This window comes from Ixodes scapularis, unplaced genomic scaffold (genome assembly GCF_016920785.2).
Source record: "Ixodes scapularis isolate PalLabHiFi unplaced genomic scaffold, ASM1692078v2 PGA_scaffold12__126_contigs__length_90152505, whole genome shotgun sequence".
Lineage (NCBI taxonomy): Eukaryota > Metazoa > Arthropoda > Arachnida > Ixodida > Ixodidae > Ixodes > Ixodes scapularis.
The window spans coordinates 86891750-86904128 of record NW_024609838.1 but is presented as its reverse complement, the minus strand read 5'-3'; the positions used below and the strand labels follow the sequence as shown (position 1 = coordinate 86904128).

General features: G+C 47.1%; 1 long non-coding RNA gene across 4 annotated transcripts; it reads left to right on the top strand.

Annotated features, from left to right (window-relative positions):
- The first annotated feature begins 3253 nt into the window (after positions 1-3253).
- On the top strand, positions 3254-6723 carry LOC115324990. Of its 4 annotated transcripts, none has more exons than XR_006077534.1 (5): positions 3254-3336; positions 4484-4576; positions 6044-6127; positions 6265-6346; positions 6680-6723. It is a non-coding gene; the product is annotated as an uncharacterized LOC115324990 (long non-coding RNA). The 4 variants fall into 4 exon arrangements; XR_005716284.3 differs by lacking the exon at positions 6680-6723 and adding an exon at positions 6470-6515; XR_006077533.1 differs by lacking the exon at positions 6680-6723 and having other exon boundaries at positions 6265-6503.
- The last annotated feature ends 5656 nt before the right edge of the window (positions 6724-12379 follow it).

The following is a 12379-nucleotide window of genomic DNA, read 5'->3' as shown; positions in this document are numbered from 1 at the left end:
GAAAAAGAAGTGGTGTGATGCAGACCGTCAGCGGGTTCAGACGCACTGTAAAAAATGTACGTAAAATATACGTGCATTTTCACAATCAAAAAATACGACGCGCCCTCGTATTTTTAAAAGACGAGTTGTGATCGTTTCTCGGAGTGCGCGGGGCGAAAAGCGCGCGCGACGAGCCGAGAGCCAGCGGAGCATGCCAGGCGCCAGGACGCCGAGCATGAGCAGAGAAGGGCGAACCCGACCCGAGCTCGACGCCAACACCACCTCCGACGCCCGGAGGCCCCCCTCTTCCTTTCCGGCGCATCGTCGCGTTTGTTCATGTACCGCTCCGTGTAGGACGTACTAACGAACTTTCTCTTTACGTTCTCGCGGCTGTCACAACCTCTTGGTTTTTGGCGTTGCCTTATAAGCCGTTCCCTCCATTCGTTCCTTGCGGGAAGCCACGTACAAAGGTATGCACCACTCCAGCAAACTTTTATGTAATATCGGAGACAATATGAGCGTGAACGCGCCTCCGCTTGTCACTGCGGAAGCGCGTTCACGCTCATATAGTTTCCGATAGCACTTTACCCTTTCGCACAGCAATCGAAGCCTCGTGGTTTTTGGCGTGGCCTGTTTGGCTGTATCGCGCCGTTCCCTCCGTTCGTTCTTGGCGGAGCGACGTCCAAAGGTATGTGAACACTACTTTATTGCTTCAAAGAAATATCGAAAGGCATAAAAAGAAGGATGGAGCTTTTTGAAATCTGTACTCCAAAGAACATGTTGTATACGCTACAAAGTGCTACTGGTCCCCGCTCTGCATTGACGTCGGTAGTGTCTGCGGTGCTGCATGAGGACCGAGTGTGAGTGCGTCCTTTTGAATAACTTTTGTATTTAAAATCCAATACATTTGGCGTGTCTTTAAAAGTTCCAATTCCAAACGTGCTTACCTGAAACTGGTCATACAAACATTTTTGAGCCTAGAGTATTATGTTTTTTCTCTCTTATTCGTCAATTCTGAAGCCGTGAAATCTTAAAAACAACAAGAACGGCTACCGTGCATATTTTCGTTGCCGTCGGCTCCGGTAATGTAGTACTGAATGCAAAAAAGAAGCCTCCTCTATCCTACTAGAGGCTGGTGTCCAGCAAAATAATCGCGTTAAATAATGATTTGATCGAGGCGTTTGAAAAATTGTGCATTTCTCGAAACAATGTTAGTGCCTTCTTGCAAATCTGGATAGCTCGCCGAGTGAATTCCTGTGCCCCTTGTAAATCGCGAGCGATCTGTGTGTTGCGCTTGTAGATCGGGAGACGAACTGATGTGCCCAAGGAGGTGGAGCGCGTAGAGCGGTTGGAAGAAATTTGCTGCGTAGTGGTTCCGCATAGGTAATATACATACGGTTGACGTATGTATTTTCACTCGCGACATTTCGGTTTCGATGTTTATGCCGCCGTGTTCGTCAATGCCGCGACAGCGATCGTATCCATTTCGCTAGCAGTACTGTTGATGTCATGTTATCAGGTGGGTGCATTTATGTTGCACGAGCCATACGAACGTGCTCACGGTGCCCACCGTGCCACCCAAGTTTGGTGCCGACGCTCTCGCCTAATAATCGAAGTTGAAATCGGAATCCACTAATAGGTACTTGGGAGGGTACGAGTTTCGTCATTATTCCGAGGGGAGGGTAAGAATTCGTCTATTAGCTAAGGCAGCAGAACCGTAAGTTATGTACCGTATGTCGGATCACGACGCGACGTCATCGCCCGAGATGGTTTCCGTGCAGCCCGTGAAGCATCGCCGGAGAGCTCGGCAGTGGCAGCGGCTGCCAGAGGACAGAGCAAACTCGTTTGCTGCAGCATGTGCCGCGGAGCTCGCTCGCGGAGGCTGGGCGCTCGAAGCTGCGATTCTGCGAGCGCTCTCGGTTCGCGAGGGGAAGGGGCTATAAAGCGGACGAACGGTTGTTTTTCCCATTTCGTTCTGCGGACGCCCAAACGAATAAGCAAGACGAAAAAAAACAAAAAAAAAACAAAAAAAAAAACAGGTGCAACCTTTTTTTTTTGTGTGTAATGTAGATCTTTCATAAATAAACGTTTCTTCATTTTAAAATATTTGTTAATCTGGGTAATCGGTAATTTAATTTGTAAAAATAAATCTTTATCGCAATTATATCGTTCATTGCCAGCTGCAAATCTTGCCAGCGTGCCAAGCGTGCCGGCTTTTACGGTCGCACCGAGTACATTTATGCAGACGGTAAATTCGAAAAGGTTTCCGTTACCTGGTCCATGCAAATTCAAGCGTGTACATAGTATTAAATTGTTTTTTGTAACTTTTTTTTTTCCCCAAACATATATTACTGTTTTGTGTGGCTATGTGACCCTGTGTTATGTTGTGGCGGAAAGTAAGTCATGTAGTATAACTGACATCAGCAACATCTCAAATTATGTGTACACCACTTGACTAACTCTATCAATGAGTGTGTTGGTATAATTAGGCCAAACATCAAAAGGCAAAACGGAAGTGTGCAGCTCTCCGGAATCAGACAGTGCGTATTTTCTGGTCTATAGTCCGCAGACTATGCATGTATAAAAGTTGTTTTTTTGTGTTGTGCAGACTATCTACAGATACGGGTTATACTATGCAATAATTTTTGCTTCTAGATCCTTCGTTAGCACCAGACTGGTCTGATTGGCTTGCAGATTTTAGAATGTTTTATGCCGGGATTAAGAAGTGAACGTCACACTTTCAATCTGTTGCTCAGGCTTTCTATGCCTTGCGTGTGACACACTGCTCGCTTGTATGCCTGCAAGCAGTCAGTGTGGGTCAAGCTGAGAGCTCTGCAGTTCACCTAGGAGAGGTGCACAAGAAAATCCAGACTTTCGTCCGCAAATATCTTTTGTGCGAGAGGTGCGGACTGACAGACTATGGATGTTAGCTTTTCAGCCTACGTTTTGCCCTGCGGACTATGCATTGAGCGCCAACTATCCGAACGAAAACTTATTTTTTAGGCAAAATTGGCTCCTAGAGTCTTTAGACCGGAAAATACAGTACTTTAAAGCACTTGTTGCTTACGCTAGAAAGTTAAACGAACCCTGGCGTCAGTGTTCACTGTCTTCGGAGCCATAACTTCCCTGTCAATCATGTTCGGGAACCGACAGTTGGAGCTCAGTCATTAAATTCAGCATAACATGCTGATGGTAATTTAACAAAAAGGGCTTTCGTACCGTCCTCCGTGGAAATTATTTTGCGCGCCTAATTTTTCTCTGTTTCCCCTGACCTACAGAAGGGCTCTTTATGTCCCTCTGTCCGGTGGTGGTCGCAAGCGAGGCCTGCACCGTTATTGCCATCACCATAGTCTGAAGGTACGTATACACCACTTGACTACTTCCAAAGAGGAGTGTGCTCAAACATTAAAGGGCCAAATGCCAGCGTGCTGCTCTTTTAAATTGGGCAACACTCCAAACCATGTGTTTTATACGCAAAAAAGAAGTTTTGCACTTGAGCGGTCTGCGGTGGTGGTATTTCACTCTCTGCGGGGTTGTAACCTTCTTGTGAATCATGCTAGAGCAGCGCAATTTGAAGCCAAATCAATAGCAACCATAACATGCGGATGGCTAATTCACATACTCTCTCCTCTGTGGTAATTACTACAGGCGTCTAATGTTTCTATTTTTTACCCAGACCCACAGCAGGGCTCTGCCTCGCTCTGCGTCCCTCTGTCCAGTGGTGGTCGCAAGCAAGGCATGCACCGTAATTGCCATCACCATAGTCTGAAGGTACGTATACACCACCTGACAACTTCCATAGAGGAGTGTGCTCAAACATCAAAGGGCCAAATGCCAGCGTGCTGCTCTTTTAAATTGGGCAACACTCCAAACCATGTGTTTTATAGGCAAAAAAGAAGTTTTGCACCTCAGCGGTCTGCGGTGGTGGTATTTCACTCTCTGCGGGGTTGTAACTTTCTTGTGAATCATGCTAGAGCAGCGCCATTCGAAGCCAAATCAATAGCAACCATAACATGCGGATGGCTAATTCACATACTCTCTCCTCTGTGGTAATTACTACAGGCGTCTAATGTTTCTATTTTTTACCCAGACCTACGGCAGGGCTCTGCCTCGCTCTGCGTCCCTCTGTCCAGTGGCGGTCGCAAGCAAGGCATGCACCGTAATTGCCATCACCATAGTCTGAAGGTACGTATACACCACCTGACAACTTCCATAGAGGAGTGTGCTCAAACATCAAAGGGCCAAATGCCAGCGTGCTGCTCTTTTAAATTGGGCAACACTCCAAACCATGTGTTTTATAGGCAAAAAAGAAGTTTTGCACTTCAGCGGTCTGCGGTGGTGGTATTTCACTTTCTGCGGAGTTGTAACTTTTTTGTGAATCATGCCAGAGCAGCACAATTTGAAGCCAAACCAATAGCAACCATAACATGCGGATGGCTAATTCACATACTCTCTCCTCTGTGGTAATTACTGCAGGCATCTAATGTTTCTCTTTTTTACCCAGACCTACAGCAGGGCTCTGCCTGGCTCTGCGTCCCTCCGTCCAGTGGTGGTTGCAAGCGGCCTGCACCGTAATTGCCATCACCATAGTCTGAAGGTACGTATACACCACTTGACTACTTCCACAGAGGAGTGTGCTCAAACATCAAAGGACCAAATGCCAGCGTGCTGCTCTTTTAAATTGGGCAACACTCCAAACCATGTGTTTTATAGGCAAAAAAGAAGTTTTGCACTTCAGCGGTCTGCGGTGGTAGTATTTCACTCTCTGCGGAGTTGTAACTTCCTTGGGAATCATGCTAGAGCAGCGCTATTTGAAGCCAAATCAATAGCAACCATAACATGCGGATGGCTAATTCACATACTCTCCTCTGTGGTAATTACTGCAGGTGTCTAATGTTTCTCTTTTAGAGCGCAGCTCTTAGGGGCCCGTTCCCGGCTTGAGCGGCGTCGCCGTCGGCGTCGGCGTCGGCGTAACCAAGGTCATCCCAAGGTCACGTGACCCCCAAGGTCACGTGACCCCTCCCAAGGTCATCTTAAGGTCACGTGACCCCACGTGACCCCCTGAAGGTCACGTGACCCCTCGAGGTCACGTGACCCCTTCCAAGGTCATCTCAAGGTCACGTGACCCCAAGATTACCCCACGTGACCCTTTGAAGGTCACGTGACCCCCAAGTCACGTGACCCCTCTGAGGTCACGTGACCCCTCTGAGGTCACGTGACCCCCCGAGGTCACGTGACCCCTCCAGGTCACGTGACCCCCAAGGTCACGTGGGGGTCACCTTTGGGGTCACGTGGCCTTGAGGTCACCCCCAGGTCACGCCTCCCCGAGGTCACGTGACCCCCTCCCCGAAGTCACGTGACACCCCCCCCGGAGCATATTAAAGAATGAGGGGAGGAAGAGGAGAAGGGGGAGGGGTCTACCCTCCCCTCAGTACCCTTCACTCCTCCTCCTCAAGAGCTGCGCTCCAATTCGGCGTTACAGGGATTTGTAAACGGCTTTCACTTTTTTACTCAGACATTTGTAGTTAATTTGTGGAATTGAAACAAGCCCACAGACATCAAAATAGCTTGTACAGTGGGACACCTGTTCTACAATTTAAATGTAACACAGATTCGACAAACATTTTGCTTTTTTTGGATCATTGACTAATGAAAACCTGGGTCAATTAAACCAGGATGTCAAATGAACACATTTAACGCAAACTTTCAGTTTAGGACATTTGATACTTTATGAAGGTGAGCTATGTTGTTCTTTAAGTGTCTGTGCCTTATTCGTGACAGACATTATTCACTGCACTATACTCCGTTTCACCTTCAGTCCGAGCGCAGTGGACGCCACGAGCCATCCCAGCCGATCCAGCGCCGGAGAAAGTCGCGTGACCTGCCGGTGGGGCGGGGCGACACAGGGAGCTCAAGGTCGCATGACACTCCCTCAACGCCGCATTGGCTGGGATGGCTCCTAGTGTCCGCTGTGCTCGGACGGAAGGTGAAACGGAGTATAGATTTATCTCCTGAAATGTCAGTTGGTTTTCAACTAAATCTGCATTTTCCCTGGCAATTGCAGGTTTTCTGCACGTAAAGCGCAGGATGGAGCGTGGACAAGTTTTTTTGTTTTTTTAATCGTCCAAGGCATGGAGTTTTACTGAAGGTGAGCTATGGTCCCATTACAAGTGGTCTGTGTTTTATTCATCACAGACATTATTAGCCACATCAGGTTTTATCTTGCTCCTCTTCTTAAATATCAATTGGTTTTCAACTAAAACTGCATTTTCCTGTTAACCGCAGGTTTCTTCAGATGAAAGCGTAGACTGGGGTCCGAACAAGGGGTTCTTTTTTTAACTGGCCCAGGCACATTGTTTTATTGAAGGTGAGCTATGGTCTCCTACCAGCCTTACTTGTCACAGACATTATTTGCTGCCCTAGATTTTTCTTCTCTTCTGAAATGTCAGTTGGTTTTCAACTAAATCTGCATTTTTCCTGGCAGTTGCAGGTTTTCTGCACGTAAAGTGCAAGATGGAGCATAGACAAGTTTTGTTTCGTTAATTGCCTGAGGCCCAAAGCACGGTGTTTTACTGGAAGTGAGCTGTGGTCTGTGTCCTATTTGTCACGGACATTACTTGCTGTATCAGATATTTCATGCCTCTCTCCTGCAATGCCAATTGGTTTTCAACTAAAACTACAATTTCTGTGATTAGCGCAGGTCTCCTCGGAGGAAAACACTAGGCGCCGAGATGTGCTGGCCTTCCCTCATGGTCCAGACCAGTTGTTTTCATCAAGGTGGGCTGGTCTCTCTTTGCAGATCGAGCAGGATTATTTGTATTGTGTGCATGTCAGGCTCACCTTGTTTTGTGTTGTTTCGACAGCCTTGTGCTTAGCTTATGACTATATACATCTTTCTTTTGCATATGCAGGGAGCATTGAGATAGCCCTACACCTCGGAAGAAGTACCCATAAACGAATTTTAGATATAATAAAAAGAGCTATTACAATTTCAATCGTTTTTTGTTGTTTAAAATAAGCTCGAAGAAAACAGCTACAAAGAGCTAAAGAAAAATAATTTACAAACGACCGACCAAACTATTTTGCATTTTCACTGCTGTCTCAATTCTGAACCCTTTCTCAAGGGTGTTTATGTTGTGAGAATTTGCTGCCGATATGATGCCTTAATATGATCCGGCCAGCTTGAGTTGCACTTTCGAAAACCTCCAGGTCGCTCTGGTCTGTTGCAACTCTAGAACAGCAAGAGCAAGCCCCTCCCACAGAGCCCACCACTCTTTCAACATCAGCAGAGCGGAGGTTGGAGAGCAGGGGAGTGGGGAGGAGAAAACAACCAATCATGGTGCAATGGTGGTTTCCTTCTCTCCACTTACCTATTATTCTTGGCTTGCAACAGATTTTAGCAGCTGACAGCTGTGTCTGCAGGTGCATCACATGAGAAACACTAGCTAGCTGCTGTTTTGCTGCGCCCTATCTCACCTATTTTGAAGTTAAAGTTTCTGTGCCAATTATTTTCTCTTCATTTTAGACAAAGCAGCAGAACTGCTCCAAAGTGCATGAATTCACTATTGCATTGCATTGCAATCCCCATAGTATATGGTCCACGTTTTCAGGTGCATCAATGACCCTGAACTTATATTTCAGAATATCGTTGCACAGAAACTTGTGTAAGTGAAAAATATTGGACTGCAGAACATGAGCTACTTCAGTGCCTCAGCTAAAAAGAGATGTAGAAACAAATATTTTGTAAAAAAGAAATGATGAAATGCTTGGCAGCTCTATTAAGAGGGGTTGCCCATTAAAATGCTAATGTACCCCCATATTGTGAAAATATGTGAAAAAAGATGTCGTCAATGCAACGGTACCCATTTTACCAAAGTGCAAGGTTGCTTGTTAAAATTATGTGCATGCATAATTTTAATGGGCATCCTTATACTTCGGAAGAATGAGTATTGTCATATTAACGACTTTTTCCACATTTTTTCAGAATATGGGGGCACGTTAGATTAATGTTATAATACCCATTTTTTCAGAGTATAAGGATGCTCATTAAAATGATGTGTACACATAAGTTTAACGAGCATCCTCGTATTTTGAAAAAATGGGTATCGTTGCATTAACGTCCCTTTTCACATATTTTCTGAATATGGGGGTGCGTTATTTTAATGGGCATCCCCTCTTAATAGAGCTGCCAAGCATTTTCTCGTTTTTTCTACGAAAGATTTTTTACAGTGCGTGTGTTCTTTAGAGGACTATGCCGACGTTCGGCAGGATCGAACCGTTCGAGGGGGGAGGCGACGAATGGCCTGCATACGTGGAACGACTTCATGAATTCTTCTTTGCGAAGATGTTCCGCCTGGAAAGTTGAGCCGAACAGAGGGGGCACTTACTGGTCCGACAACGGAAGCGGGCACCCGGGTCTAACATTTCTTGCGTATACTTTTGTCCCGGACCTACGGCAACCTTGGTCAGCATGTATTTTCTGCTTGAGTTGATTCAACTGAACGGTAGTTTTCAGGCTTGGATGGATTAAGTCCAAAGGTGTCTTTATCTTCCTGCTCATAGTCAACTCACAGGGCGCGCGGCCTGTCAAGTCGTGCGGCGTCGTTCTGCAATGAAAAAGTACTCTGGCCACCTGGGTCTTGAAATCGCCTGGTGCGCTTTTCTTTAGCTTAGCACCGTAGTCACAGTGCTCCAATAAACTCTTCAGCGCTGCAAGGAAGTCGCTCACATTCTCTGCTTCGGAACGAACCCTTGAATTAAAGCGGAAGCGCTGAATCACGGAGAACGGCATAGGGGCGTAATGCTTGCCGAGAATGGCCAGGATCTCGCTGAGGGTCTTGTCTTGGGTGCCTGCGGCTTCTCCAGGTTCCGAAGCAAAGAGTAAGTCATCGGGCCGCAGCAGCTCAGGAAAATGGATTTCGTCTTTGCAGCAGGACTCACTCCTTGGCCTTGGCCATATCATTAGCAAGCAGGGACTCACTCCTTAGCCTTGGTCATATCATTAGCAAGCAGGGACTCACTCCAAGCCCAAACAAAGTGGACGCGATCGTAAAAGCTCCTGCTCCTAGCAAGGTGAAAGAGCTTCAAAGCTACCTTGGACTGCTCAACTTTTACCGACCTTTCTTGCCAAACATTTCGTCTACGTTACGGCCATTGTACCTTCTCCTGATGGCAGGCAAGAAATGGTCGTGGGTAAAGAAAGAAGAGCAAGCTTTCGTTGAAAGCAAGAAACTCATGACAACTGCACCCGTTATTGTGCATTACGATTAAAAAAAGGACCTCCTACTCACCTGCGATGCTTCGCCCTATGGCGTTGGTGCTGTGCTGGCACACATTGGGAGTGATGGAGTGGAGCGACCAGTAGCGTTCGGTGCAAGACGACTACTTCCTGCTGAACAGAACTACAGTCAAGTGGACAGAGAAGCTCTGGCTTTGGGTTTCGGTGTAAGCAAGTTCCACCAGTACCTTTGGGGAAGACCGTTCACGGCAGTGACAGACCACAAGCCGTTGCTCGGACTGTTGAACTCCGACAGAGGCGTGCCATGTCAAGCGTCTCCACGAGTTACAAGGTGGGCGCTGACCCTTTCCAGCTACCAGTTCAAGCTAACCTACAAGCCTGGAAGAATGGTAAGCCATGCCGAGGGCCCTGAGCAGGCTGCCTCTTCCAACGAACGACGGGCCTGATTCGACGCCAGCCGACGTGTTTATGCTTGAGAGGGCCTACCCTGATGCTCTCTCAGCTGCAGCTATTGCTCGAATGACAAGGAGAAACCCCGTGATCTCTCAGGTTGTCCACGCTGTCCTTACCGGAACGCCATTTCCAGTTAGAGGAGACTACATCCCATTTCCTGCAAGGTACAATGAACTCAGCCTGCACGAGGGCTGTCTCTTGTGGGGATCGCGTGTGGTCGTGCCCAAGCTCATGCACGCCCTTCAACTACTGCATGCTGGACATCCTGGAGTTGAAAAAACCAAGATGATTGCCAGATGCAATGTCTGGTGGCCTGGAATTGACGGCGCCATCACAGACCAAGTAAAGAACTGTACTACTTGCGAAACATATCACAAGTCACCTCGTGGCATCCCAATTACTCCTTGGCTATTTTCCGACAAGCCCTGGTCTAGGTTTTGTGTAGACTTTGGAGGCCCCTTCATGGGCCATTATTTTCTCGTCATGGTAGATGCTTTCTCCAAGTGTGTGGAGGTTCATCCTGTTCCTTTACCCTCGACAGATGCTACCATTTCCATATTTAGGACAGTTTTCGCCCAACATGGACTGCCTGGCATCATCGTCTTCGACAATGTACCAGCGTTTGTCAGCAGCCAATACGCAGATTGTTTAAGTCGGAACGGAAACCGTCGAATGCTGGTTCCACCATACCACCCCGCCTCCAATGGAGCAGCAGAGCGAGTGGTACAAATAATCAAAGACAAGCCAAAGAAAAGCGCACCAGGTGATTTCAAGACCCAGGTGGCCAGAGTACTTTTTCATTACAGAACGACGCCGCACGACTTGACAGGCCGCGGGCCCTGTGAGTTGCTTATGGGCAGGAAGATAAAGACGCCTTTGGACTTAATCCATCCAAGCCTGAAAACTACCGTTCAGTTGAAGTAACTCAAGCAGAAAATACATGCTGACCAAGGTTGCCGTCGGGTATCACTGATGGAGTCCGGGACAAAAGTATACGCAAGAAATTTTAGACCCGGACCACCTTGGGTGCCCACTTCCGTTGTTGGACCAGTGAGTGCCTCCTCTGTTCGGCTCAAGCTTCCAGACGGAACACCTTGGGTATCGGCATGGTGACCATCTTCGACCAAACACCTTGCAGCAGCCACCGCAGCCAGAAACCCATCCTCAGGAACAGTCTTCTGTGCTTCAACCTACGGAGCCGACTTCGTAACTGACGGAGCCGACTTCACAGAGCCAGGCTCGACCCAAGGAGCAGTCTACATCGACCGAGGAAACCTACCCTCCAGGGAATCCAACCATGGTCGACACACCCGTCGTGGTTGCACCGACTCCCGTTGCTCTAAGACGGAGTGCAAGAGACAGACGGCCCGTTCAGCGTTACTCCCCATGAGCAATGAGCGAACACCTTAAAGGTGGGAGGAATGTTAAGGGTCTGTTAGCGCCACCAGAAACCATAGTGGCAGAGAACCGTGCTAATAAAAAGAAAAAGAAGTAGTGTGATGCAAACCGTCAGCGAGTTCAGATGTGTGTTCTTTTCTAACCACACTCGTAACAGTTGGAGCTGGAGAAAAAAGCTGACAAAGCAGCTTGACGGGTCTCCTGCTCACTTAACACGTACACTGCAGGGCCAAGTTTAGTTCAAAGCAAAGATAAAGTAAGAGAAAAAGGAACCGACACAACCACAAAACGCTAATAAGGTAGAACAAAAAAAAAACAAAAAAGATGACAACTCGCCATCAACTACACATGTACTCAACAATGCCAAAAATGCGCACAAGAAATTCCTCCTTAAAACAAGACAGACGGCAAACAATAACGACATATTTATTTCAAAATTAGATAGTTATGCAACTCACGCGAGCTAGAAGATATTATATCAACATTTGAATTTATGAAAGTGTTTAATAATGTTAGAAGTGTCCTTCAAATCTCTGAAGGCCGTAATCTCTCCGCGATGTGTCAACCATTTAGAAGTCTGAGTGGCGAGTATATAGAATGTGTAAGTGTTTGTTTCACAATACATAAGTTGGGAGTCAGCGCTCTTTGACTTTTTCTATTTTATTCCTCCTGAGATTGTGCCCTGCTTCAGGTATGTCTTCTAAATAGCAGCTAGCTCAACTTCCTACGTTATTACAGTTAATTTCTTGTGCAACGCGATATTCATTTGATGTCTTAAACCTTCCCTTCATCTACCCTGGCGTTCTAGTCAACCTAGCATCCCAGAGCATCACTAGTGCTAGGGTGGCTTGATGGCACATCAAGTATGGTACGTGACCACAAGAATTGCTTGGCCTGGCGGGATTTTTGCCTCCCTCGTGTGGACACTCGATAAGGATCCAATTTGCAAAATCCTTCGGTCGGAATACTACCGACAGGCTCGACTCTTCAGGGATGGCCAGTGGAAGGTATGTGCCGCGCAAAGTTATGTTCCACAGGGAAAACGATTTTCCTTCTCCTAACTTAACAGGTTCGTGACAGATGTATCTGAGTTTTTGTTGCGGAAGGTCCCATGGAAGTTAACGAAAAGGAAGAAGGTTCTTCCCCCGGCGTATGGTTTCTCCCCCTTGTGGGATATACAAGTACCACATTATTTAGGGAAGGTTCTAAGCCTTGGTTCTAAGTTCTGCCTGCAGCCAAAGCTTCAACCTTCTCAGCTCCGGACGCTAGCTCTAAGTGTGTCGAACAAAGTCAATGAAGACTTCAGACCAC